This window comes from Theropithecus gelada, chromosome 3 (genome assembly GCF_003255815.1).
Source record: "Theropithecus gelada isolate Dixy chromosome 3, Tgel_1.0, whole genome shotgun sequence".
NCBI lineage: Eukaryota > Metazoa > Chordata > Mammalia > Primates > Cercopithecidae > Theropithecus > Theropithecus gelada.
In genome coordinates, this window is record NC_037670.1 from 75,948,394 (window position 1) to 75,976,137 (window position 27,744).

General features: G+C 40.6%; 1 protein-coding gene across 6 annotated transcripts in view; it reads left to right on the plus strand.

Moving 5' to 3' along the window:
* The window catches only part of ELMO1 (engulfment and cell motility 1), a 584,323-nt gene that overhangs the window by 446,895 nt on the left and 109,684 nt on the right, over positions 1–27,744 (plus strand). Inside the window, exon 1 of one of the 6 annotated variants that reach the window (XM_025378543.1) lies at positions 4,941–6,536. The exons of 4 other annotated variants lie outside the window; for them this stretch is intronic. The gene's annotated coding sequence lies outside the window, so the exon portion shown is untranslated. Of the gene's footprint in view, positions 1–4,940; positions 6,537–27,744 lie in introns of those variants that run through there. One more of the 6 variants, XM_025378542.1, reaches the window with a different exon arrangement.

The window sequence follows — 27,744 nt, forward strand, 5'->3', positions numbered from 1 at the left end:
TGAATGAAATAAAGGTGTCTCACTGAGCCAGTAGTGGCTGCACCTCTGACCCATTGAGGAAGAGTCCCCACTTCTTACCTCACACCCTTGGGAGATACAGTCTGATGCAGTCTGCACTGAGCCTGTTGCTGTTATGGAAGCGATGTCAGTGTGTTTTGTGTGTGTGGGCTCATGCATGTACATGTGTGTGTATGAGGGCGTTCCATAAGAGGGCTGAGATGTAGGTGGAGAAGCGCCTAGTGCATATACACCCTACCTGTTTGGAATTTTCATGAGGCTGTGTTTGACCCTGATGACCTCCCTCGTAAGAATGAATTAATCAAACAAAAATGGGTTGCAGCATAGCCATGTCATAAACTGTAGAGACCATTACCATGACCTTCATTGCCAGCAAGGAGCATGCATCCTGATGAAATGGATACTCAGTGGAAGCATCCAGTTTGGGAACAGGAGTTGGAAAATGAAAGGAATGGCTATAAGTGCCACCTCTCATAGGGCCCAGTGAATGGAATCCCTTCATCTGCCTTTTAAAGGCTCAATATAAAAGGTGCTCATTTCAGTTAGGACCTATAAGTGAACTAAGGAGAATTTGGACAGCCAGTTTAGAAATTATTCTATAACAGTCACTATATTTTTTTATTCAAAAATGCAGGCATACCACCTAACATTCTTTTTTGATTTGTGAATTTATTTAAAAACTATTACAAATGTATAAGAATTACATCAGATTTAGTAATAATACATTCAATAAATCATGTTTATGGAAAGGAATAAAATTTCATGAGGTTGAATCTGCCCCAAGACAATATGGGATAAATGGTACTGACAGTGCCTGCTCCAAGCAGAACAAAGGGTACCGGTTGTAACGTGTAAGCAAAATAAAAAGGGATTTCTTCTGACTTTTATTCAGATGCCCAGGGGTGATTCCCACCCCACCCCCTGAATTTTCTAAGTATCTGATACTGTGATTCCCTTCTCCTTTCTGTGGATAGCACATAGTCAATCTGAATGTGTTCAGAAGCTGGATGATAGGCTACCTGTCATCCATGTGGAGCCCGTGGAGTACAAGTCCATTAGGTGTATGCAGAATAGCTTCATGCCAGTTCTTAGGAGCTTGACAAGCAGTCATCCAAATATCATGCTAACAAAATCTGGGTTTCCCTCTCTTTGAGGCTCCCCAGCAGCTCTGTAAGCTTGTATATACTCTTTTCATCACAATCTAGAGTGGGAAAAAATCGCCAGAAAGGCCAGGTTAACTAAATAGAGCACCCAGCCTGTGATCTCCTTAACAAAACCACTGGACAAGATCCCATGGAAAAATTCTTTGGAAGTTTCCTCAAAGATGCTGCTATAGCTATTTTTTTGTGAAGCAGCCCCTCTAAAAATATTGATGAAGCTGCTTATTTTCTAGAACTAAAATCATGACTAGCTAGGTGAATGAAAGAGCTTTTACTTGCTAACTTTTGAATAGATGAGGGGGAGAAGGATTGAAGGCTAAAATCAAATTATCTGTTTACCTTGCAATTTTGTATTAAAAATGAGTTTTTCAGGATAAAAATTACCTTAAAAAACTTTATGACATTTCACGTAGTGTCAACAATAATAATACATAGTCTTCCTACCTTATTGCTGATGGATCTAATAGCATCTGTATTACCTCATGAATGTGGTCTTTACGAACTTGCACGCTCTCTCTTCATAAACCTCCTTACTAGGATAACTACCAAGCGCCAGACTGTGCTGTCTACCCACCCTCCACTTTAACTTTGGATTGTATGATACAACCAGAATTTGCAGTCATTCAAAAGAAGGATGATCTTACTCTCATGTAGATGGTCTTTTGTAATGGTTTGAAATAGTGAGACCCTCTGTCCCATTCTCCAAAATAATGCCTTTTTCCATTTTGTACGTGGGAGATTACTTTTGGGGTAGTCTTCTCCTCCTTTACGAAAACATCTCTTAGCAGTGATTCCTAAACTGTGGTGTGCGTAAGAAGCCCTGGAGTGCTTGGGAAAATATTCGTGACTCTACCCCCTGAAATTCTGGTTGGGGAGAGGTGCATTTCCCCCCAGGAATCTGCATGTAATGAGAATTTCTAATGTAGGTGATCCTTGTGGATCACACTTAAAGAATCCAGAGCTCAAATCCTTTGATTCAAATCCTGGCTCTGCTACTTTTTTTGTTGTTGTCATTTCAGTCGAGTTGCTTAACCTCCTTATGTCTCAATTTCCTCATTTGTATAAATAGTTGAATGACATCTCACAGGTCTTCTGGGAGGATTAAATTGGTTAATCTAGATAAAGTGCTTAGAATGCACGGGATTATTAACTGCTAGGTTAATTCCTGGATTATTAATTGCTGAATTATTAATTGCTGGATTAATTCCTGGATTATTAATTGCTCAGTAAATGTTAGCTAGATCAACCCAACAAATCAGGGATGTCTTGAAATAGATTGTTTCAATCAGGTTGGTATTCTGTTAATCTGTCATTCAGCTCAACTGAGGAATATCTTGGGTTATGTTGGTACGTTAGGAGGGGCTAGGAGTCATTTAATGGAGCGCTGCAATGGGTTGTCATTGCTTGTAGAACAAGAACCAGACTCCTTAACTTGGTCTCTAAGCATCTGCTGGTCTGATCTTACACTGTCCTCCCGGTCATTCTCACTGTGATCCATTCACATTTGGCTTCTTTCAGGTTTCCAAAGATGCCATGTTGCCTCCTAGCTCACATGTGTTATTCCTTCTGTTTGGGTCACTCTTCCCCTCACTCTCAATTTATTAACTTTTACTCTTCCTTTAGATTGTGGCTTGATGTCACTTTCTCTGAAATGCTTTTCCTGATCTCACTAAGTGATTATTTGTGCTAAGAGAACACAGAGTTAGTAGCTCTGTTTTTATACCCCATATCACAGTTATGCTTAATATTTTTGCCTCCTCTACTAGAGTCTGCAGGTTGTAAGGTAGAAACCTTGTCAGTTTGTCGTATCACTAGCACAAATGCCTGGCATATAGGTACTTGCTAAATATTTGTTGAGAAGATAATTAAATTTTGATTGAGGAAGACTTGGATGGAATGATGGTTTTGTCATAAACAGTGAGGATTTGGACACCCTTCAAGATGATGGGATGGCAAAGGCTGGGTGTTCCCATGGTAGAGGAGACTAGGCAGGATGGGTTAGAGGAGATGTTCCAGAAAGCTGGTAGAGAAAACCTGAGCCATCCACCACCCTGAGGGTGAAAGTTGTCTGGGCAGAGCCGAGAAAGATTGACAGTGTTGGCAGTGGGTGCTGCACCTGGGTGAGACTTTCTTCCTACACTTAGTGGCATAAATCGACAAAATGGAAAACCAGCATTCAGATTCTTGAAGGTGCAAATCCAACATCAAGACCAATGGGCGGCTGGGCATCGTGGCTCTTGCCTGTAATCCCAGCACTTTGGGAGGCCAAGGTGGATGGATCACCTGAGGTCAGGAGTTTGAGACCAGCCTGGCCAACATGGTGAAACCCCATCTCTACTGAAAATACAAAAATTAGCCAGGCATGATGGCACATGCCTGTAATCCCAGCTACTCAGGAGACTAAGGTAGGAGAATCGCTTGAACCCGGGAGGAAGAGGTTGCAGTGAGCCGAGATCGCACCATTGCACTCCAGCAAGACTGTCAAACAACAGCAACAACAATAACACCAGTGGGGTATAGCTGAGCATTTGGAGTTGGATGGATATGGGGTTTATACTGAGCTTCATTTAGGAAGAAAGGAGGCCGAGGGCTACTGTTGCTGTTTGGACAGTGGATGTGTGGTAGATGGACAGTTCAGCTTGGCTTCAAGAATCAGAAACACACGAAGAGCAGGTCCCAGCCTCCTCAGAAGCCTCATCTGGGTCATTATGGGCTGAGGGTCCCAGGCTTGCAGAGACCTTTAAGGAAGAGAAGGTTCTCCTTGAGGTTGTTATGATGCCAAGGCAGATGACGATAGGGCAAAGTAATTCCTTTCTCTTTAACATAAGCCCAGATCAGTGCCTTCTGTGACACTTACCATTTTCCATCAATCTCTGTGGAACTGAGGGCTTCCGCAGACCCCTGAGTGAGATTGCCACCTTATGATCCCCCTCCTGAGTCTGACCAGGATGTGTAGCCATTCACTGCTCAGTGGCGGCCCCTGCTGTTAAGGAGAGAGATGGCAGCACATTCAGAGTTGGTGACATTAATTCTAGTCATGCAACCCGGGGAATTTGGAGCAAGCAGGGGAGGAGTCTGAGGGTATGAAAATGGGCTGAGAAAATCCAGGGAGATCCCCAGTGTTCAGGGCACCTTGGTGAGGTGCTAATGCAGAAAAGAGCTGGGCCTGAACACTCCGTACTTACAAAATCTTCCACAAGCTGCCAGTGTAATCACTTCATTCCAGAGGTTTGCTAGGAACCACCGCAGTGCCCTCTGAGGAATACCATTGAAAACTTTAACTTTTATTTGCGGAGCTCTCAGGGCTGTTAGGCAACAAATATTTTTAAAGATGTCCCTCTAATTCTCTAGGTTAAAAGTTGCAGTCATTTTAATTAGGGATGGAGGCTGTTTATGTTTGTTTACATCCTGGGTAGGAATTAGAGTATGGATCCTCCCAGTAGGACCCCTGCTGGGATGCACGCTGGAATGCTTGCATTCCTGGTTATGTGAGCACCCCTAGTGTGTATGCGTTGTGTGTACATGGCAAGGTATCGCGAGGTGGTTCTATGACATTTCTGGATAAAAACTGTATGTGAAGAGAAGGTAGGAGAAAGCAAACTCACAATCAAATAAAAGTAGAGAGGGGGAAGAGATGAGATTGCAGTTGATTATGGGTCTGGCAGCAGATGTTCTACACGAATCCAACTCGCTGCAGCCAGTCTGTTTCTATGGCAACAGAATCAGTAATTATTGAGCCCAGGCACTCCCCCCTTTCTCCCAACAAGGTGGAGGCTGATGAATATGAACTATCTCCAGCCCATCACCAGCTTTTTCTTTTTCTTCTTGTCCTTATTTGTTTTTTAGTTCTTTATAAGAAAAAACGGGGGATATTGAGAAGTACCAAGAAGGGGAGCTATGTGTTTATTGACAAAAGAGCATAGGACACTAAAATAGAAACGAAGTTATTATTTTTCTCTTGTGATACTCTAAGAGAAAAGCTCTTCCTAGAAAAGCCGATGATCTCTGAAGATGCTAAATAAATGAGCAGGAGTTTCCCTGAAATGGAGGCGCCCTTTGATTGGCTGATCTTTCCTCGACTCCTGCCAATCGGAGCATCCCTGGGCTCCAGCTCCATAAACATAAGCAAAGCTACATGCTTATTCCTCTGGACTTGGAGTGTATACCATTCAAAGGTGTGCGGCGGGTCTCCGTTCACATGGCTCAACTGGAAACCTGTTTCATGAACAAGCTTACTCAGGAACCATCTGGTGGTATTCCAGCACATTGTTCTTCAGGGGGACGACTCTAAGTCGCTTTGTGGTGGCAGCAGCTTAGAATCAGTATTTGTGGTTGGGAAAGATGGACTTACGGGAGCTTGGTGAGTAAACCTCCATCTGACACATCTGTCCACTGGTATTAGCAGCCTGAGCTAAATGTAGCTTTGTCCTATTGTCTGCCGAGAAAACTGAATTGGAACAAGCACATGGAAGAGCGGGCATTCAAGGGTTCCCATGATGTAGGAGACTCTGAATTCAAAAGACTGCATGCTTTGCTTTGGTCTGATCCGATTTGTAGTTGACTGTACATTATACTTGGACATTGGTTGTCTTGTTAGGATTAGTGTAAGGAGCAGAGTTCTGCTTTATTTCCCTGGGTGTCGATGCATTTCAAAAGAAAATGCTTTTAAAGCTACATTAATAATAAGAGTCAACCCTGTGTTTTGCTAGGAAGAGAGAAAAGGGTGCAGGCACGGAGCCCGGAGCTCCTTGAATGTATTGCTGGTGTTTGCATTGTGAAGAGAGATGTTATTACAATGGTCTGTCAAACATTTCTTCAGATCCCCAGCCACGGAACGAAGCATCTCTTCTCTGTGTGCCACTGTTCTCTGCTTGGGAAATGTGTAACTGAGCTAGGTCATGTCCTTTCCTTCTTTTATGAAACCTGTCTCCAAACTGAAATGTGTTTTTTAATTAATTGCAAAGATAAATTGAAGTGCAGTTGGAAAGATTTTAGCAGTCAAAAAGCATGCTTCAAAATGACTCTATTTTGCATCCTTTCAAACCTCTGAAAAACCAGAGAGGGTTTGCAAAGTTATATTCAAGGATTGGCTCTCTGCCAGGGAAGGGATGCTCTGAGCTATTGCTCTGCTCCCTGGGGTTTAATTTTCTGACACTGGTGATGAAATTTTCAATTTCGTTGGGTAGAAACAGGAAGAACTATAAACAGGCAATGGAGGGGCAGCATGGGGAATGAGAAACTCTTCGCCTGTGGGGACCCTTCTAGCTGCAAACTTAAAAATGTATGTGGCAAGATGCAATCCAAGCACAGAGCAGGATTCTAGACCAGCTATAATCATTCTGAACGGGGAGGGGAAAGGTATTGCCATTGGCTTGGGTGCAGAGAGTGGGGGATGAAGTTGGGGCTTCTATCTCTGCCTAAGATCTTTTCCTCTGTTTGTCTCCTGATTTTGAGGATTCATCACGGTTGCTTTTTTAAAAAAATGTGATTTCCTGTCTTATGTGCCTGAAAGTGTCATAGCACACTTGATGTCTTCTATTTACAGTCCACTTGACTTCAAATAATGGAGAGAGGAAAAGAGAATGAAGCATTATCATCTGGTTTATGAAGAAATGCACATGAAATAGTCAAACAAGAGAAATCTTATTGGTTTGTCCTTTTTTAAAAAATGTCCTTTTGCAGAGGAGAATGTTGTGAGTCTTCACGTGGCTCTAGGATAGAATTTACTTTATCCTAAATGGGACCTGTGAGGAATGGTTAAAGAAACAAAAGAGCTAGGAAGCTTGCGCCTGTAGAAGACTCAAGGCAGGGTGAGGGCGACTGGGTGTCTGGGAGAGACCTTCTACTCTGTCTGTTAAAGAAGTAGGGCTGACGTTGCAGGAGAGGGAGAATTTCCTAACTGCAGGTGACAGTGCCTCAGGGACACCTGGTCACTTGACAAGGTCAGTGACCTGTTTGTTAGCTGAAGGCCTTTCTAGAGATGTAGGCTGCTCTCTGATCCCATGAGGCTCCAGATGGCTGCATACATTGAGAATTCTGCCTGACTGGAAGAGCTTGTGTGTGTGTTAACTCTGCCTGCTGCACCACACTCCTCAGTACACCTCGATGCTCGGTTTTGAGGAAGCCTGGTTTCTAGATGATGTGCATTAAGTGACAGTCAGCTCCTTAGAGTCAGTGTCCATTTTGCCTTGGCCCCTTCTCTCCCCCAGTAGTGTCACTTTACATGAGTGAAGTGCTGGCACCTGTTGGTAAGAATGAGAGAAGAAACCAGCCTTTTATGGAAGCAGTAAAAAATGTTTATGAAAAAAATTCTAAAACAGTAGTTCTTAAGCTATTATTGGATCATGGAACTCTTTAAGAATGTGAAAGCTATGAATCTCCTCTCTGCCCACACCCCCCAAATGCATTCATGCGTAAACACATAACACTTTGATTATCCGGCATTTTAGGGTAAAACAAGATCCCTGTCCTTGGGAAATAGCCAAGAATGTATCATACCCTGAAGTTCATCATCTCCTTCTTTTCATATGGGTCCGCTAAATGCTGCAGCCCCATCTCAATCTGTCCTGACCATTTAATGTGTGCCAGGCACTGCTCAGTACATTTTATATGTAGATATAATAATACATTGAATCTTCCAGCAGCCCTAATAGGACTAGTGTTTTTTGCCTGTTTTAGATGAGGAAATTTAGTTGCCAAAATATTAAGGACCTTGCCTGTGTTTATCCAGTTAGGAACTGACAAGTGCTTGGTGTTTCATGCATGTTGATGTACTTGTTGCTACATTCATATATGGAAGGAGAGTGAGTAGATAGGGGAAGATGGTTTCATCAACCTATCAGTCTGTCAAGTGGAGTCAGACCACAGGTAGTTGAATTAAACAGTCATCACAATAATTAAAGTCAAATTGAAAAGGCATTTTGGGGTGGTTGGGTGAATTATTAATAATACTATTTGAGAAGTTTGAGCTAAGAAAAAGCTCATCACAAAATTCCCCATTGGTTGCCCCTTTATGTTACATGCGATGCACCATCTCATTCCTGTAGCATTTTTACCTGGTATGATTTGGGTCAGTTAACCTAGGAGACCAGTTCCTCCTGGGCCATCTGGGAGAGGTGACAGGTCACCAGTGTCCCATGGCTGCCCTTTGCTTGCATTTGCCAGGAATGATTAGCAGTGGCCAAAGCAATGGCGAGGGTGGCAAACAACCAGGAACCACCAGGCAGCCAGTTTGGGGGTGCCTATGAACTGCAATGGCTGCAGGAATCACCAGGGCTACCATGCTTTCTCAAGACCTGTGAGCAGGGGAGGTGGGCCCAGCTCAGAAATAGAAACTGTGTTCCTCAGAGTTTGAGGGAGAATTGGTGACTGCTAGGGCAATGTGGAGCTGGATGGGTGTGTGAATCCTCCACTCCCGATTCAGCCACTGCATCTCCCCTTGTATCTGTTTTATAAATGGATTCACAATGAAGATGTAACAATAAAAAATGAGAAGGAAGGGGTTAGGCTGCTAGAAGGAAGAAGAAAAGCTATTCATCTTATCAGGATGTCTTATCTGATATAAAAAAATAAGCAAGATTGCAATGCTAAGTGGAAAGGAATCTGTAGGGGTCATGGTAACAGGTTTTTACAATGTGGGTTCTTGGCTATGCTTGCTAGTTTGTGCACTTTCTAGTATTATACTAGGTATGTAAATGTGTAGAAGACATTTTAACAAGTGTACAAAAAATGTACTACAGGGACAATATAGCAGATCTCATTTTACATCGATGCTGTCCAATGGAAATATGATGCAAGTTATGTATGTAATTTTAGTTTTTCTAGTAGTTCACCTGAAAAAAAGTTAAAAGAAACAGGCCAGTTAATTTTAATGATATGTATTATTGTACCCACAATGTCCAAATCATTATTTCAACTTTTCTACAAAACTACACATTTTCTACAAAACTATTTTTCTACAAAACTACAAAATTTCTACAAAACTATTAACAAAATATTTACATTGAATTTTTCATGTTAAGTCCTTGAAATATGACATGTGTTTTACATTTACAACACAACTCAATTTGGATACTGGATTTTCACAGGAAATCTGTATTTAGATCTCATAAAATTCATAGTTAAAAAAGTAGATTCACGTGCACAAGTTGTTCCAAACATACATCAAAGTTTTCCAATAACTGAATTGAGTATTGGTTTTTAAATTTAAATGAGCTAAAATTAAATAAAATTTACAATTCAGCGGCACAGTCACACTCACCACACTTACTCACCAAGGCTTCCCTAGCCACGTGTTTAGTGGCTACTCTACTGGATAGTGTGGCACTAGGATCTCAGAACATTCCTCGCACACTAGGCCAGTAAATTCTCTCACTCCATCATCATGCCACGGCACCTCTGTCTCTTTTACCGCCACAGGGTACCTGGACCACCTGCTCTGGTAACAGAGAAACAGAATGTTAGTATTCACAAACATATTAACTTTTGCTTTCACCATTGCTCATAGTGAACTCAAGATGGACAGCTGAATCTTAGTTTCTCCATTACACTGTTTGGCAAGGGGGGATTAAAATAGTATGCTGTTTCCTCTTGCAGAAAGTCAGTACTCATCCATCTGTGGCATTTCTTTCTTAATCCTTACTTATCTTGGCCCTGCTATTTACTGTGCTCTGTGGCCCCCTCTGTCAACTCAGTATGGAACGTGGGTTTAATTTTAATTATAAACAAACCATAACTGAGAAGGTAACTCTGTTACAAGCAGATAATTCTTCATGAAGACAAGTATAAATTCAGGCTAAGGAGTGATTTAATTGCTATCATCTCATTCAATTCTGCAAATTTTGTTGAGCGAGAAAATATTGACTAAATAATTCTTTCAGTTAATTTGGTCTTCAAATCCGTGCCTTCAATACCAGATATTATCCTATATCTTCACTCCCCAAAAGATTTATTTTAATGTAAAACTCACCATGAAAGCGTAATCAATCTCTTCAATAACTACATCAAAACCATCCTGCAAAGCCTTCCTAGAGGCAACTAGTCTTAGTCTTCTAATGATGTCCCCAATTGATGATTTTACCCAAATCAAATGGACGAAATGAGTGAACTTTGGAAAAGTTTAAGAGGACTGAGCTTAGAGTGAGCTTTGGCCTTCATTTGGCCTCCATTTGCCAAAGCTCACTCTAAGCTCAGTCCTCTTAAACTTTCCTTTAATAAAGAGCTCTATTAAGAATTCCACAAAACATTAAGAAAAAAAAAATTCATGTGGTTGAATACTATCTTTCCTATCAGGAATGCCTTCTGACCCAATGGTCCCCATTTCCTGCATTTTGGACAGAATTCCAAAGAATGCCTTGTGAATGTTGGTTGGAGTAAATTGTGTGGGTCCTTTACAACTTCTTTCTTTTGATAATATTACTTAACTTTTTGCAGTGAAGCAACACTGGTGGAACAAATAGATTAAACCATAGGCAGGGTTGAATATCAGGGCAAGATGAATTGCTTTGCATGTCTGCTGATTTTCAGCCAAGCCAAGGCCTAATACTCTCACTCATGAGTGGAAATTAGTGATTTGGGATTTCAGTGAGTGCAGAGATGCTGAGAAGTAGCTGAACATCACATACGTAGAATTATCATTACAATAAGTATCTTTGGATTACCACAGGATTTGGAAGTCTGCTAATTTGCTAGCTCATTTCAAGCAATCTGTGATATTCTAGAAATAACAACTAGAAAAGTATTCATATGATGACGAGCAGTAATCTAGAATCCAAGGCTTTAGAGTGTGGTTTCTAGTTTAGCAACTAAGTTTTGCAAGTTATTTAACCTTTGTGATTCTCAGCAACTTTACATGGGTAAACTGAAGTTTAGACTTGGTGACTTCCTATGGCATATATGTGTCAAACTTCTGAACTATCTATCCGTCTGTCTTCTGGCGCCCATGTTCCATTGAAAATAACAATCTTTCCCGGTGTATCCAGATCGAGCTTCAGAATCCTTCTTAACACAGCACTTAGTCAACCACTAGTGCGATATCAGAATTGTCTTACAGCTGAAACTGATTTTTCATCCCTCTCCTATGTCCTTGCTTCAGCTCAGGGCCTTGTGCAAGACTTTGAAAAGAAGCATACAGGGAATTATCATCAGTATGCAGGGTTTTGGTGATAAGGCAGACAGCTCTTTACTCATCCTCTTGCTCAGCTGTTCCGTGGAGGTGTTGCCATCTGACAAGGAGGGCTGCAGCCTTGCACTTTGGGAGCTCACTTCTCTTTTCCTTTGAGCTGTAAGTGATGAGAGACCTGTCAAGGAGAGCTGTTCACTGGCATCATTCCCAGACCTGGAAGTATAATGAAATAAAGTTTCTTTCCAACTTGGATGGAATTCTTGCAGCTGAACATTTAAGATAGCATCTGGGGCAGTTCTGACATCCACTTGCCTGGTTGGAAAGAAGCACCCGTCAGCTAATGGAACTCAGGCCTTCACACTGGTAGCCCAAGTCAGGCTGCTCTGGGCAACTCAGTTCTAACTAGAGTCTTCCAGGTCACAGGTCCCAGCAGGTGAGATGGAGCCCCCTCCTTGCCTAATGAGCCAGCAATTTGAAGTCTGCATTTCAGAAACTTTGTCATATACAAAGAGGGATATCAAAGCAGGAGCTGGTTTGAAAACCACCAACATTGGTACTGTCCCTAAACCTAGACTACTTCATGCTAAAGGTTCCAGGGCACTCTTTCTAGTACCATGAGGGTAGTAGCAGGGCCACACCTTTTAGCTTTAGAGAATGATGGCGGGATAAAAGCCACATCCTAGATTCCCTGAGCCAGGGTCAAATATCTGGGCAAAGCAGGCATAAGAAGCTTTGCAAAGACCACCTTAGGAGCCATCCTTCTGTCGCCTCTAAAATTTTCTGAGAACTGGGTAGAGGGACTCCTTAATCTCTCTGAACTTTAGCTTCCTCATCTGTAGAAAGAGAAGTAGGTACGTTTCCCATGAGGCTGTTAAATGAAAATATGAATGATGTCTGTGTGAGTGATTACTAAATTAGAATATGTATGTGAGGAGAAAATAGTCTGATTCCATCCCTTGGGTAGAAGCCATTTGTTTTTCACGTCTCACAGAATGTCTAGTTCTGCTCTTTTGCCATGGAAGGGTCTCTCTACTTTCAGATTATTCTCCTAGATAATCCTGAGACACCACTCCAACCCTGCTAGCATTGGAGGCCACCCAGAGGGAAAGGCACTACACTTAAAACCCAGGGCCTGGGTCAAGTTTTAGCATAGCCACCAAGTAAGATTTAGGTTTCACCATGTTGCCTCTCCAATCTTTAGTATTTTTTCTCCTGGATAAAATATAGATCTTATCAACTCTATCTGGTACATAGAAATGTTTAGAGAGCACATTTATTAATATATCCCATGTACTCTGTGGATTGTAGAATAAGATCTTACTATTATGCTTCAAATCTAGTATCTCCTAACTCAGCCTTGTTTATTAAGGAGGAATAATTGGAAACCTATTTCTAAGGTAGCAGAAGCTCCAGAATGTGGAGCTACAGCGATGTGTAGTTTCCTGGTTTTGGAAGCCAGTCAATATCAAATGATATTGTGCTTCTAGGGAGATGCCTGGCGGCATTCAAGAAGGCTGTGACCTGCCATAAATAATCGGTGGCTTTTACATTTGTAAGTCAAGATGTTTTTGGTCTCGGCAGATGGCCCATAAATCTTTCTGGATAGCTGAGCTTTCGTCATCCTAGCCCAACTCTTTCTTCTTCTTGAAGGCATAATGTTTGAGAAACGTGTACATTTTTGGTTCTTTCACATGCAGATTCCCAGCCACTTCTTGATGACTTTCTTCTCCACCCCTCCTCCACTCCCGCCGGCCACGCACTTCATACCCATGATGTATTCTGTCAAGAGAGGAGAAGGGGTGATTTCTTTCTCTGTCACATCTGGACATCTATTTGATATAAACCTATAGCATCCTAGATCTTGAAGTAACCTGAGTCGTAGGATGTCAAATAGATTTCATCTGGTGACAACTTAGGCCCTCTGGTGTGGCTTGTTGGGGCTGTACATCTGGGCTCCATGAGCCAACAGGGAGTGAGGGGAGGGTAGTAGCATGCAGTTACCTTATTACAGGTAAAGAAAGTGAGGTTCAGAGACCGTCATTGACTTGCTAATATCCACTGTTAACAAGAGACTGAGTTCACATTTTCTTGCTCAATTTATTCAACAACCAATGTTTGCTGAATGCCAGTCCTTTATCAGGTACTGTTCTAGGCCTTGGGATTCCCAGTTGTGAGTGTATATGGATTAACCTGCATGGAGATTTATTTTTCAGGCAATCATTAGCCTCAACGTTGGAATTCCCCGGAATATGGAAGCTACAATAAGAAAAATTTTCAACAAACCACATTTATTTATGTATTCACTAAGTCATCTGTGCATTCACCTATGCATTCATTTCCATGCCTGTTTACATAAAGAAAAATTATCCACTTTCAAAAACTGGGCCTTTGTAAGAGTTGTTTGAAAACTACTTGAAAGTAATCGGTGAAAACAAATTGTCCGACAGCTATCTTTGCCTTCTGCCCTCCTTCCCGTCTAAACGCCCAAGAGAAACTGAACTGTAAAAACAAATTCGAGAGGTGTACACTATTCTAGTCTTACAAAGCAACCTACAAGTAGAAACCTGGGTGGACCAAATTTTTTCTACTTTATCAAAAGTTTCTGTTAGAACTATAAAAAGGGAAAGAATTTGCACCTATGGTGATCTAGAACTGTTGCAGTTCCATGTGACTTGGGTAGAAGTATAAATGGCAATGGAGATGAAAGTCTCTTATCCCCAAATTTGATTACTGTAGGTAAATATACAATAATCCTACCCACTGTGTGTGGTGATCTGTCTCTGTCTACCACTCTGACTCCCCATTACTTGCTTCAAGGCCAGACCAATCTCAGAAACACTTGCACTGATGGTTTTAAGAGCTGCACTCTCTGTGTGCCAGGCATTTTGCATATTCCTTTAGTGGGATTTCTTAAACCTTTTTAAAAATTTTCAGTGTAGTGATTATTTTAAAATTACCACATAGCATGCTTTGTCAAGCAACAAGTTTTATTGAAGAGTACATCCTCCTATGCTCAAAGGATAGTGGGCCAGACTCAGGGAGACTCCAATTCTCAGTCTCTGTCCTTTTCCTAACAGTTTCAGTAGCGTGTTAAAAGTGGTGTTAAAAGGCATTGTGTCCCCTTTTATAGATAAGGAAACAGACACAGAGAGAGTTAGCTTATTATCCAGTTAGTAAGTGGCAGAGTGAAGTTCAAATTCAAGTGTGTCTGATTCCCAAGCCCACGTTTTTACTGACGTCAGGTGCCTCCATTTCAACACCAACTGTACGTAGATCTATAGCTAATACACTGGAAAAGTAATCTTCAACCTGGGTGCTCATTCTTCTGAAGGGTGTGAAGACCTTTCAAGGGAAAGGAAGGCATGGATAATTAGCCTCACAATAATCCATTTTCAGATTCTCAGCTTCCACACGTACATTAAAACTGATCATCTTACAACCGCACCTGTGGCTTTCACACCAACTTCTCCCAACCGCTCTTCTCTCTCTTGATAAAAGAAAGCCCCCTGCTCACCTCCATCAGATCTTACTGTGGTGTGTTGCCCAAAGTATATAAACCTTCTCTGAGAGCCAAACAAAAGGACTTGTGACCTATCTTTTAAATAAGGAACCATAAGTGGGTCCCTGTCACGTTAAGAGATGCATTCCCAATGAGATACTTCTCTTGGGTTTGGAAATTATGTATCAAAATTGGTAATAAAGTCATGTTTAAATTATTTTATATTAATAATAATTATGCTGTTAAGCTCAATCAAGAAGAAAAGTTTTATTAGAGCCTTCTGTTCACAGGAAGTATTAAGTTAGATTTTAGTGTGTATGTGTTTTTGTTTCAGAGAAGTATAATAGGATGATTAATAAAAGACTTTTAAGCATAAAATTCCATTATGATAAAATTCTGTATGAGTAAGATTGAGGTAGAGTGGGGAAAATGGGAAATAAAATGGGAGTTTGGGTTCTAGGTCAGGCATTAGAAGATAATGGCCTGTGGCTCGCTGCCTGGACTTGTAAATACATTTTATTGGGACACATCTGTGCCCATTTTTCTGTGTACTGTCTGTGGCTGCCTTCATACTGCAGTGGCACAGTTAAGTAGCTGTGACAGAGACTGCCTAGAAAGCCTAAAATATTTAGTATTGGGGCTTTTACATAAATCCTATTGACCACTATTCAAGGAGGAAAATAATTATTATGATTTCCAACTATTCGAGTAGAGATTATTCATGTATTTTTAAGTGAGTCATATGGATCTCAAATTACTATTGTATGTATATTCAACTATGTATTTAAAAGATGGCATACAGTTTTATCTTTTTATTTTTGAGACAAGTGTCACTCTATTGCCCAGGCTGGAGTGCAGTGGCACGATCTCATCTCACTGCAACCTCCGCCTCCCTGGTTCAAGCGATTCTCCTGCCTTAGCCTCCCAAGTAGCGGGGATTACAGGCATGCGCCACCACCCTTGGCTGATTTTTCTATTTTTAGTAAAGACATGGTTTCACCATGTTGGTCAGGCTGATTTGGAACTCCTGACCTCAGGTGATCCACCCGCCTCAGCCTCCCAAAGTGCTGGGAGCACTCCCAAGTGCTCACGTCTATAGACGTGAGCCACAGCACCCAGCCAGTTTTATCTTTTAAATGTCAATATTGTAGTACACTGAAAATGATATTCTTTGAAACTATTTCAACTTTGATGAAAATTTTCTGTTGTTTTGTTTTGTTTTTGAGACTCGCTCTCACCCAGGCTGGAGTACAGTGGTATGATCTCAGCTCACTGCAACCTTTGCCTCCTGGGTTCAAGCAGTTCTCCTGCCTCAGCCACCCAAGTAGCTGGGATTACAGGCATGTAATATTAGAGACAGAGTTTCACCATTTTGCCCAGGCTGACCTCGAACTCCTGACATCAAGTGATCTGCCTACCTAGGCCTCCCAAAGTGCTGGGATTACAGGTGTGAGCCACCACACCTGGCCTGATGAAAAACTTCAACTGTTGACTTAAAAATGTCTGAATGATACATACAGTTTTTAAAATAGGGAGTGGGGAAGTCACTGCCTTAGAAGACAGGATCACCAGTGTGGCTTCCATAGTTCAAGACCATCCTAATGATGGGCCGGAGCTTGTTTCCTTCTCATGGGGCAAATTGAGGCCTATGTGGGCATCTCAGCCCTCACTTAGGCTATTGTTCTGCAACTTAGAGGGTAGCTGATAGAGACATAGGGCCCTAATGGGACAGTATCAAAGCACAGTCCTCCTAAATGTCAGGCCTCAGTTATGCAGATCAGAAAAAATTTCCCTATACTAGCACTTCTAATTAGCCAGCTGGGGTAGAAAAAGAACAGCAGTCTCCCTCCAGGAAGCGGAAGGCTGGCTTTTTGTCAGGATGTACCTGTAGGATGGATGGGAGACTGCACCATGCTCTGGCTTCACCAATTAGGTTGTACCACTCAAGTGGACATTTAAGTCTGCTTAGAAACCTTGATGCGTGTTATAGATTGAAATATGTCCTCCTCAAAAATATATACTGGAGTCCTGGCCAGCCGTGGGTGGCTTACACCTCTAATCCCAGCACTTTGGGAGGCCGAGGTGGGTAGATCACCTGAGGTCAGGAGTTCGAGACCAGCCTGGTCAACATGTCAAAACCCTGTCTCTACTAAAAATACAAAAATTAGCCAGGCATGGTTGTGGGCGCCTGTAATCCCAGCTGCTCAGGAGGCTGAGGCAGGAGAATCGCTTGAACCCAGGAGGTAGAGGTTGCAGTGAGCCGAGATCGCACCATTGTACTCCATCTAGCCTAGGCAATATATGTATATATAGACATAGATATATAGATAAAGATTGAAGTCCTAACCTCAGAAAGTTCCCTTATTTTGAGATAGGGTCTTTACAGGGGTAATCAAGTTAAGATGAGGACATCTGATGGACCCTAATCCAGTATGACTAGTGTCCTTATAAAAAGGGAATACTGGATGCAGAGACAGACATGCATAGAAGGAAGATGATGTAAAGAGACACAGGGAGAAGATGGTCATCTACAAGCCAAGGAGAAAGGCCTGGAACAGAGCCCCTTACAGCCTTCAAGACGAACCGACCCTGCTAAGGCAGACTTCCAGCCTCCAGAACTGTGAAACAATGAATTTCTGTTGTTTAAACCACCCAGTGTGCCATACTTCATCATGGCAGCCCTGGCAAACTGATAGAGTGCACTCAAAAGCACAGTTTCTTTTCATGGACTTTCCAAAGCCCAGGGACTTCTGTTTCTTTTAGCTGTGTTTTGAAATTGCCACATGGCATGGGCCATCAGGATAGGAATTGTTATCTCCTTCCCCTAAGAGCAATTAAGGTCAAAGACTGGAGCCAGAGCTCTTGGGTTTAAATCCCATTAGCTGTGTGACCTCTGGCCCAAATGGTGTCTCTTATAAAATAGAATAATAATACCTGCTTCTTAGATTACTTGGAGGACCAAGTGAATTAATAACATGTAAAACTCTTGGTGCTGGGCACATAATAAGTGCTCGACAATGAAACGTTCATTGCCATTGTTGGGGGGCCAGAAAGCAACCAGTGCCTAAGAGCACCCCAGAGTCATGAATCACACAGCAAGAAAGCCCGCATGCTCCCCTGGGATTCTAGAAGTTTTATTTGTGAAATTACCTTACAAATGTTGGAGAGGTTTTAAAAAAATCTCTGCTTGTCTTTTCTCTTGTTTTATCCTGTCTTCTTCTTGGAAAAGTTAATATTTGAGAATAGCTAGCATGTCCTATTAATCCTTTTTTTTAAAAAAGGATCCGCTCCAACACCAGTTGGCAGTTAGGTTTCATCAGTCACTCGAGATTATGGATTAACTCTCTGATCTTTTTACCCTTCGAGCTAATTAGCCTCTGGACAAATACCGCTAGTCACAGAGGCCAAGCACAGCTGACCAAACACATTTCAAAGAGTAAATTTAGTGAGTAAATAACACCACGCTTAGATCTCTTGGTAATACTGCTTTTCTGAATCACTGGAATCTGGATGTTTCCTTCCCAGGGAGAGGTGGAAGTGTAATGTTTACAACCCTTCAAAGCAACAGAAAAAAATGTAACAAATTAAGTCAGCTACTTCTTCCCTTAACTCCTCCTGTTCCCTCATTTAAAATGATTTCTTTTCTTATGTCTTCAAATAACAAGCTCAGTTTGACTTTAAATGGCTTAAGTGTATCCTTTGGGACAGTTGTTTAATAGACCTCTCTCAAAGGGAGGCTTCCCTGGATGCCCAGCTGAAATGTAATTTTTCTCAGTTTAATTTAATTATCACCACCTGCCAAAACTTTCTCTCACCTCCACAAAGCACCTTGAACAGTTCATGCCTCACCTTGGTGGTAAGGCCTGTTAAGTACTTGTAGATAATTATCCTCTTAATGTTTGGTGAAACTTAGTATTTCTAGAACTTTCGTTTTTTGCTGAAGAAGACTTCTCCAGGTAGTGCTTTCCAATCTCCCTTCAAGTTGAAATGAGTCGTACACACAACTTCACCAGTGAGGCCTCCATACCTAGGTTTCCACAGTTGCAGGGAGAACATGTCCCAGGGGTGGCCCATCTCCTTGGCAATGGCAGTGAAGATGGTGTGTCCATCCTGATGTCCAGCTCTGTCGGGCACCAGGTAGCTGGAATGGCAAGGCTCCTGGCCTCTCCCCGATGTCTCCCTCATGTGAGCAGCCTTACACTCTGCATCCATGTTCTGAATGCCATGTTTCTTCCTAATCCCACAGTGCAGAGTTCTGGAGAAGCGGGAGTTCCAGATTGAGTGGCCAGCTCTGACGCTGCACAACCACATACCTAAGTAACTCAGGTTTTGTTTTTTGTTCTTGCATTCAGGAAAAGAGAAGACAGGAAACTATTGTGCTCTTATTTCAGAAGAGTGGTGAAAGTGTGGTCGTTTTGTCACTTGTTACCAGTATTCAGTGATTCAACAAAACCTTTATCAAGTGAATGCTACATGCCTAGTAATATACCAGAGACATGGAAGGAATTCAAAAAGAATACAATCCAGCTTTTGCTCTCAGGGATCTTAGAAAACAGTGAAAAGCTTATAAGGTTGTAAGCAACATTAGCTAGTTAACCACAGAGGGGGAAGCCTCCAGTGGACTAAGTTACAGGCCACTGTTTTGTGGCTACCACATTTGGAAATAGCACAGTCCACACTGGCATGGTTTTCCCAACCAGTTTATCATGTCTGCTGCCCAGCCGCATCTGGATAAATTGTGTAATATGATTTTATTGTATAGAATGCAGTGCATCTGTGTGTATTTGTCAAAGGAAGATTACCAAGAAATAGTTCATGGAACAAAGAAGGTATTAGGACAGCATACAGCATATGATCCCTGGGGTGTATGTGTGCGTGTGTGTGTGTGTGTGTGTGTGTGTATGTGTATTAAGTGTATGAATATATTTGTGTGTGTGTGCATGTGTATGTGTGTTTGCATGTATAAGGAAAGCCTGAAAAATGAATACAATGCTATCAAGAGTGGATAATGCTGGAGAATGAGACTGGGGAATCCAGACGAAGAGGTTTATTTTTAGTATAGTATTCTTCGATACATATTTTTACTATCGGTATGTTTTGACTTTTATAATAATTTTATTTAACCAGCAAAGTGGATTTTTGAACAACATAAATCTTGTTAAAATATTAATAAAAATTAAACCCCTTACAATAATATGAACAGGAAAGCGACTCAAGGGGTTCATAAAGGGAATGTTTTACTCTTGACTTTAATTATTAAAGAAATATGACTTATTTAGAGTTTGTTTTGGAAATATTTAAAGCAGTGATTTTCATCCTTTGCTGGATATAGTCACCGGTTGAGTCTTTTAAAAATTGAGACCCAGCCCCAGGATGATCCCAGACTTTCTAAGCCAGAATTTCAAGGGAGGCTTAAGCAAGTATGTTTTTAAACAGCGCGCGCACACACACACACACACACACACCCCCACATACTACACACATATATCACCAGCAGCTTCCTCAGTCAATCCTGATGTGCACCAACTTAAGGCATAAAACTAGGGAAGTGATGAAAGTGGGGGGAAGCAGTTGTGGCTGTAAACATACTGAGTTAAACTGCTTGTGAAATGACACAGATCTTAAATTGGGTTGAAAAACAATATACAATATCATGAATATTGAATTTACCATATATCATTATCACCCAAATATGAGTAAAAACTAGAAATGCAAGAAGAAATGAATAAAAATATAGCTGGACTGACATTCATTACACTATTACTCTATTATGTTAAAATATAATATATAGAATACTTCAGTAATATAAATAACATGTCAACTAATATGTACGTATTGAATGGATACCTTTAAATACAGCTGTGATGGCATATCTTTACATTGTAACTGTATTATGTTAAAATATAATATATAGAATACTTTAATAATATAATTAACGTGTCAGCTAATAGGTAGGTACACACTGAATTGACACCCTCCACTGAGAGTAGGCCTTATTTTTCAGTATCCATGCAACTTTTTCAAAAATGCATCACTTACATGGCTAAAGATCCTCAGTAAATTCTCAAAGGCTTTTAAATAATCACTGAACCAAAGAGGAAATCTAAACTGCTACTAAAGATTAGAAAAATGATGACAGTGAGAACATCGCATGCCAAAACTTATGGGATATAGCCAAAGCTGCCCTCATATAGTATATTTGTAGCCCCAAAATTAGTATATTTAAATTATGTATGTAGAAAGAATAAAAACAAATGAACTCAGGATATAACTCATGTTCGAAAATAACAACAAAAGCACCCAAAGAATACAAAAGGAAAGATAATAAAAGGCAATAAACTAGAAAATAAAAGAAATAATAGAATCAATAAGTGAATCTAAGAACTATTGCTATTAAGGCAATTACTTAATAGAAATAATTGACAGTTGACATTGACAGTCTATCAAACAAAATATAGAGAAAACATAAGAATTAACAAAATTTAATTGAAAATGACAGAGACATGGAGCTGATTAAAATTTAATTAATGAATTTAATCGGTGGCAATATTCGTGTGCTTTACAAAACTCAGTTAGTACACACAGACACGCATGCCTGCACAAACAAAATAACCATAGGCTACCTGTGAATAATATATTTGGGATAAAATATATACATTGCTAATAAAGCAAAGTGTCATACTTTGCCAGTTGAAGTATAGATTAGTACAGTCTTTCTGAAAGTGGCAATGTTTATTAAGAACTCAAAATTTTCTGTGATATTTATCCTTCTATTCCAAGTCAAAGAGTTCATCCTAAGAAAATCAGAAGTGCAGAATAAATATTCCTTGATATTTTAAGAGACCTTAGGAAGACTCATGTCATGGGAGTGAGCTGATAATATGAATGGTTGTGGGGAGAAGTAAAACCAATATTTCATCTAGAAGAAATAGCATGGAATTATAAACTTAAAAATAATTCTGGAAGACTCTACACCAGAGTGCTAACACTCATTATTGGAGTGTAAGGATTACAAGTGATTTTTAACTTCTTCCTTTCATTTTTATATTTCTTCCTAATATTATTCAATTAGAAGGTAGTATTTCTGTAATTCAATAATAAAATTACTGAAACAAAAATTTAATATAAAAATAATGGAAAGGTTATAGTAACAGGCAAAGCACATACAAAAATCATGCCTGTATAATATATCAAGACTGAGGATGCCACCAAATCCTAATGTTCCCCGGTTAGTTTGTTCACTTTCCATTTCCCTAAAAGGGACATGAATGAGAGGTGGAGGGAGAAGATATTAGCTAGGATGTGTTCTCTTTCCAAAACCTGAATTCTTTTTTATTTCGTGTTTCCATCATTGGGTCTTTTATCATTAATCTCTAAGATGTCAGCTGTTCATCGCCAGGTGCCTGAATCCCTAGCAGAAACTCCTTTCGGTGTTACCTATCCAGGGACATGAATTTCTCTTGCTCTTTCCTTTCTCTGTCCTTTCTGTCCCTGAATCTGAGCTTTGTGGAAGTGGTCAGCAGCACCCTCCCTTTGCCAGAAGTGCAAAGTTTGGCCAACACTCCCCCTAGTGGCAATTTAACAAACTCCTGAACTGACCAACCCAAAAGCCAAGGCCCAGCACTGATGCCACGCTGGGTTAACTGGGGCACTTGTTAATTAAAGACGTATCACTGGACCCTACCTCAGGAGTATGGCCCAGAAATACATATTCTTTTTTAACAAGCATCTCAAGCATGGGTTTTTGTCCCATTTGTACCCTTCCTTTGTCATTTTTGTGGAATACATAGTGATTGAGATTCAATGTTTTATAGAAAACTTGATTCCAATTTTTAGTACTGAATGTGAGAAAAAACATTCAAACTTCAAATTGATTGGCCTAGAGCATATGGTTCTATATATTTTAAAGAAGAGAGGCAATATAAGAGTGAATCTCTTGTAAACTTAGTATACATTACTAAAGAGAATAGAAACCAGAGACGTTTGTGATTGATGTCCTCCAGTGAACACTTGTGAAAAGACTAGCTGCTACTTTATTCTACCTGCAGCCATATCAGTGTATAAATTACAACCAAGCGTGTTATATCTTGGCACTGTTGCTTTCTTCTCCATTTCTATTTCTAAACATCCCTCATACCTGAAATGTGTTCTCCAGTGGCCAGCCAGCCTCTTTGGAGCAGCCTGCTGATTTAATCAACATGCTGCTTATCATGTTTTCCAGATGGTTAATGCATCTCTTAAATAAAACTGGCCCTAATTTGAACTGGTGTTTCTATTCTGGTCCTCTCTGAAGAATAATTTGTCTTATGGTCAAAGTTTCTTTTTCATTATTTCTCTCTGGGCTCTGGTGATGTCTTTTTACCACTTCTTTGTTCAAAACTGTCAAGTGGCACATTAATTCAATTCATTGATGCTAATCATCCATGGAGGAAAAAGAAGACAGTTCATATGAATATCAACACATTCCTCAAATCATTTATCACTCACATGTAACGTTGTAGAGAACAGATTCGTCAGAATTATTGATTGAGAAAGGAAAGAGCCCTTTGTTGTGGATGGGTGTTTTCTCTTCATTGCTGCTTCTGCTTCGAGAAGGGGTGTCCTTGTCATGTGAAACAGCATTATTTGGGGAGCAGTAGATACAGGCCAAGTTTTTAGGAGTCTCACTTAAAAACCCGCGGTCTTAATATTCATTGTTACACAAAGGATTCCAAATATAAATAACCTTCAAGCTGACCCATAGATTCAGGTCTGATTCCCATTTCACAAATGGTTTCCAAGGCATACAGTTAGGTCGTATAAAAGTGACATTAAACTCATGTTGGCAGAATGCCATTGTGGCGTGACTTCTGCAATAATGAATGGCTGAAAGTAGGCAAGAGAATGTAAGATTTGAATGGGGTTGCGTCCTGAAAGGAAGGCAGCCAGAGGTCCTGGGAATTAAATGGAGGAGCTGCAGTAAAAATATGGCTCTATTACACCAAGCATTTTCCTCTTTTCCTTTCCATTACCTGTCTTAGATGATTTGGCAGAGTTTAAAAATAAATGAAGCGTATTCATTTTTCCTTCAGAGTTTTGCTTTGAAGGCATTTGGTAAGGGGAAAAAATGAAATATGAACACAGGCAGCATGGGGGATCAAGACATCAAAATGTAAGCATTATATCCAACATATATATCCTTATGTGGGGAAGTATGCTTGCTTCCAATTAAGATCACATCATACGGGCAGATGTGATGCTTCCAAGCAGTGTTAATGATCTGCTAGGTAATGCAGAGGAAATGATGTGTTTGGAATGGGTTTTTTTTTTTTCCCATTTGTACCTTTCCACTGTCATCTTTATGGACTGCAACATGTAATGATTGGGATTAGGTTTTTTATAGAAACTTGATTTCAATTTTCAGTACTGACTAGAGACAGGATTCTTTTGCAGGCATATCAGTTATGTTGATCATTGTTTTTCACGTTTTATTGTAGCTGCCAAATCCTTATTATAAACAGAGTAGAACCCTACATATAAAACCCACGAAAGGGCAACTCTGAGGGAAACCAGGTTGAGCATCTCGGCAATTCCCCTTACTAAGCCATTTTCTCCAGTGCCTCCCTCTCTTCTCCCATAGCCGAGTCCGAAAACAATCTTCTGGGAGAAAGAACAAGGTTTCTTCTGTATAACCTAGGGGAAAAGTGCCTTTAATTATTCATTCATCCTTTGCTGGAACAAATATTTATTCAGTGCCTATGATAAGCCAGGCCCTCCCTCTTCTAGACAATGGGTTGCAGCAGTGAGGAGGAAAGACAAGGAGACTGTCCTCAGGGAGGCAGCTGGGGAGGCAGCCAGGCCACCCCAGCCGTGATGCCATGAATACATTAAGAATGGGGAGAAACGGATCTTAGGGAGGGAACTCATGGGGAAAGGATGGGTGGGTAAGGCCTGTGGAAGAAACCGGGGTGCTGAGGAAGAGTGGCCACATCAATAGCTTGGGAAAAAGTGTTTCAGGCCAGGAAAGTTCCTGGAAGCCCAGAGACAGAGGTACTCAAGGAATGGGAAGATGGCCAGAGCCCATCCTGGATGTGGGATGCTGGGGTGATCGTGGCCAAGAGGTCAGAGGGAAGCAAGGCTGGTTGGAGAACATGTACTAGGCTGTGATGGAAACTCAGAATTTTTCATTTTAAGTTTGCTTTTAACTTTGGTTTGTTTATTATTAAACTTCTTATGACTAAGCTGTTTATATTTGTATTCCTTCGACTTCCAAAATGGCTTTGTGGTAACTCACATATGCGTTGTGTGTGCACAGGTTCATTTGGTTCATAAAAGCTCAAGACCATGTGGAAGAAGAAGGAAGGAAGTTAACTGTAGGGTACTGTAGATAGTGGGATTGAGAATTTAAAATGTAGTTCTGTGTTCCCCAAAGCCAGAGTAGAAAAAACAAAAAAAGAAAAGAATGGTTTACATAATTCTAATTAGTGAAAAAAGGAAGGCCCTTCATTCTTAAGGAAAGAAACATCTACTACTAAATTCTAAACCTAATGTACAGACTTAAGTTTCCAAATTACGATGGTTCCACTTAAGATTTTCAACTTTATGCTGGTGTGAGAGCGACACACATTCAGTGGAAACCATACTTTGAGTACCCATATAACCATTCTGGTTTTACTTTCAGTATAGTATTTAATAAATTACATGAAATATTTAACCCTTCATTATAAAATATACTGTATGTTAGTTGATTTTGCTTACCTGTAGGCTAATGTGGGTGTTCTGAGCATGTTTAAGGTAAGCTACACTAAGCTATGATGTTCAGCATTACGTGAATTTTCAACTTAAAATATTTTCCACTTATGGTGGGTTTATTGGGACATAATCTCATTATAAGTCAAGGAATATTTGTATTTCACTGAGTCTTATACAGTAATTCATCAATAATTCTCTATGAATATTAAATGCCAAATATACAAAAACTATTGGCACTCTAGGGAATGCAAGCTTTAATCAGACATAAATTCTGCCTTCCTGGGGCTTGCAATTTAATAGGATATGTAAAGAAACCTACACAAATAACTATACTACAAGACAGCAGGTACAAATACTGGTTTTCATAGGATCTAAAAGTAGGTTCTCTAATTGCTTTCTGTCAATTTCAGATGTCGCATTAAAGCATGACTCTGGGACAGTTCAGGGTGAGGGGAAAGAGTTAAAGTAACCAGTCAGGTTTATAGCTTTTCTGTAATCAAGGACTTAACACACAGTACCCAGGGACAGGGCAAAAGGGCAGGTTTTTTTGTTTGTTTGTTTTTGTTTGTTTGTTTGCTGGTTTGTTTTGAGACGGGGAGTCTTGCTCTGTCGCCCAGGCTGGAGTGCAGTGGCACGATCTCCGCTCACTGCACACTCCACCTCGCGGGTTCACGCCATTCTCCTGCCTCAGCCTCCCGAGTAGCTGAGACAACAGGTGCCCACCACCACACCCAGCTAATTTTTTTGTATTTTTAGTAGAGACAAGGAAAGGGCAGGTTTTATAAGATGTCCTTCAAAGTTGACTCTCTCGGGAGGCTGGGACACAGGTGTTCTGTATAACTAATTGAAGACACATTGGATATAGACATATAGGTGACAAATCAACAGTTACGAAATTTCAGTGGTGCTTTTTGTTCCTATTAAGACATTTGTTTTATATAGAACTAATTCAAGCTTACAGGTGAAAATTAGAAAAAGTAGGCATCCTAAAAGGAAAAATGCCTCTTACCTATCCACCCAAAGAAAAACTGCAAGCATTTTGGTATTTATCTCTTAGACATTTTTCTGCGTATATGTGTATCACACTATCCCAACTGTTCTGTGGTCCCCTTTCTTTACCTCTTTTCACATGAAGACATGCAGTTCAAAGATGCCTTTATTTATTTATTTATTTATTTATTTATTTATTTATTTATTTGAGACGGAGTCTCTCACTGTCACCAGGCTGGAGTGCAGTGGTGCGATCTCAGCTCACTGCAACCTCTGCCTCCTCCAACCTCTGAATTCAAAAGATTCTCCTGCCTCAGCCTCCCGAATAGCTAGGAGTACAGGTGCACACCACCACGCCCAGCTAATTTTTGTATTTTTAGTGGAGACAGGGTTTTACTGTGTTGGCCAGGATGGTCTCGATGACCTCGTGATCTGCCCACCTCAGCCTCCCAAAGTGCTGGGATTACAGGCGTGAGCCACTGCATCTGGCTCAAAGATGCCATTATTAATTACTACATGACACTCAAGTATGTAACTCTATCAGGATTTATTTAACAGTCTTCTAGAGTTGACACATAGGTTGTTCTCAGTTGTACACCATTAGCAACAATACTGCGTGAACATTCTTTAAATATATCTTTTCTCACTTTTCCAATTTTCTGTAATACTTTTCTAGTAGTGGAGAGAACAGTGATTTGTGATTCTGCGTCTTACTGAGTCACACACATACCCAAAGCTTTTATGTAAGATCTTTGTTTATTGATGCTAACTGCAGACAATGCTAAGCTATCCTTTTTGCAGGAGGACTTCAAAGCTCCTAAGGAGCTCATGAATTTTAGATTCTCCTTTGTTGTGCTTTTCTTCTGACCCCCACCCCACCCCCATTAATTCCCTTAGATGCTTAACTCAAGCCAGAGCATGGAAAGAGCTTTCAGCTCCTTCTGTTTACTCAACACCTACCACATCCAATTAGTCACCAAACTCTACATTCTGCCTCCTAAAAAATGCCCTGAATATCATGCTTACCTTCTTCCCACATCATTCAGCTTTCCCTGATGTTTTTCTGTAGTGACCCAGGGTCACTACAGAACTTCTTCAGTGCTCTCCACTTCTTGGGTTTGGCTCCCACGCTAATCCATCTTTCATACTTCATTTTCATGTCCATCTCATGATGCACTCCCTTGCCTCAAAGTTTTTAATGGCCCCAAATTGTTTTCTAGATA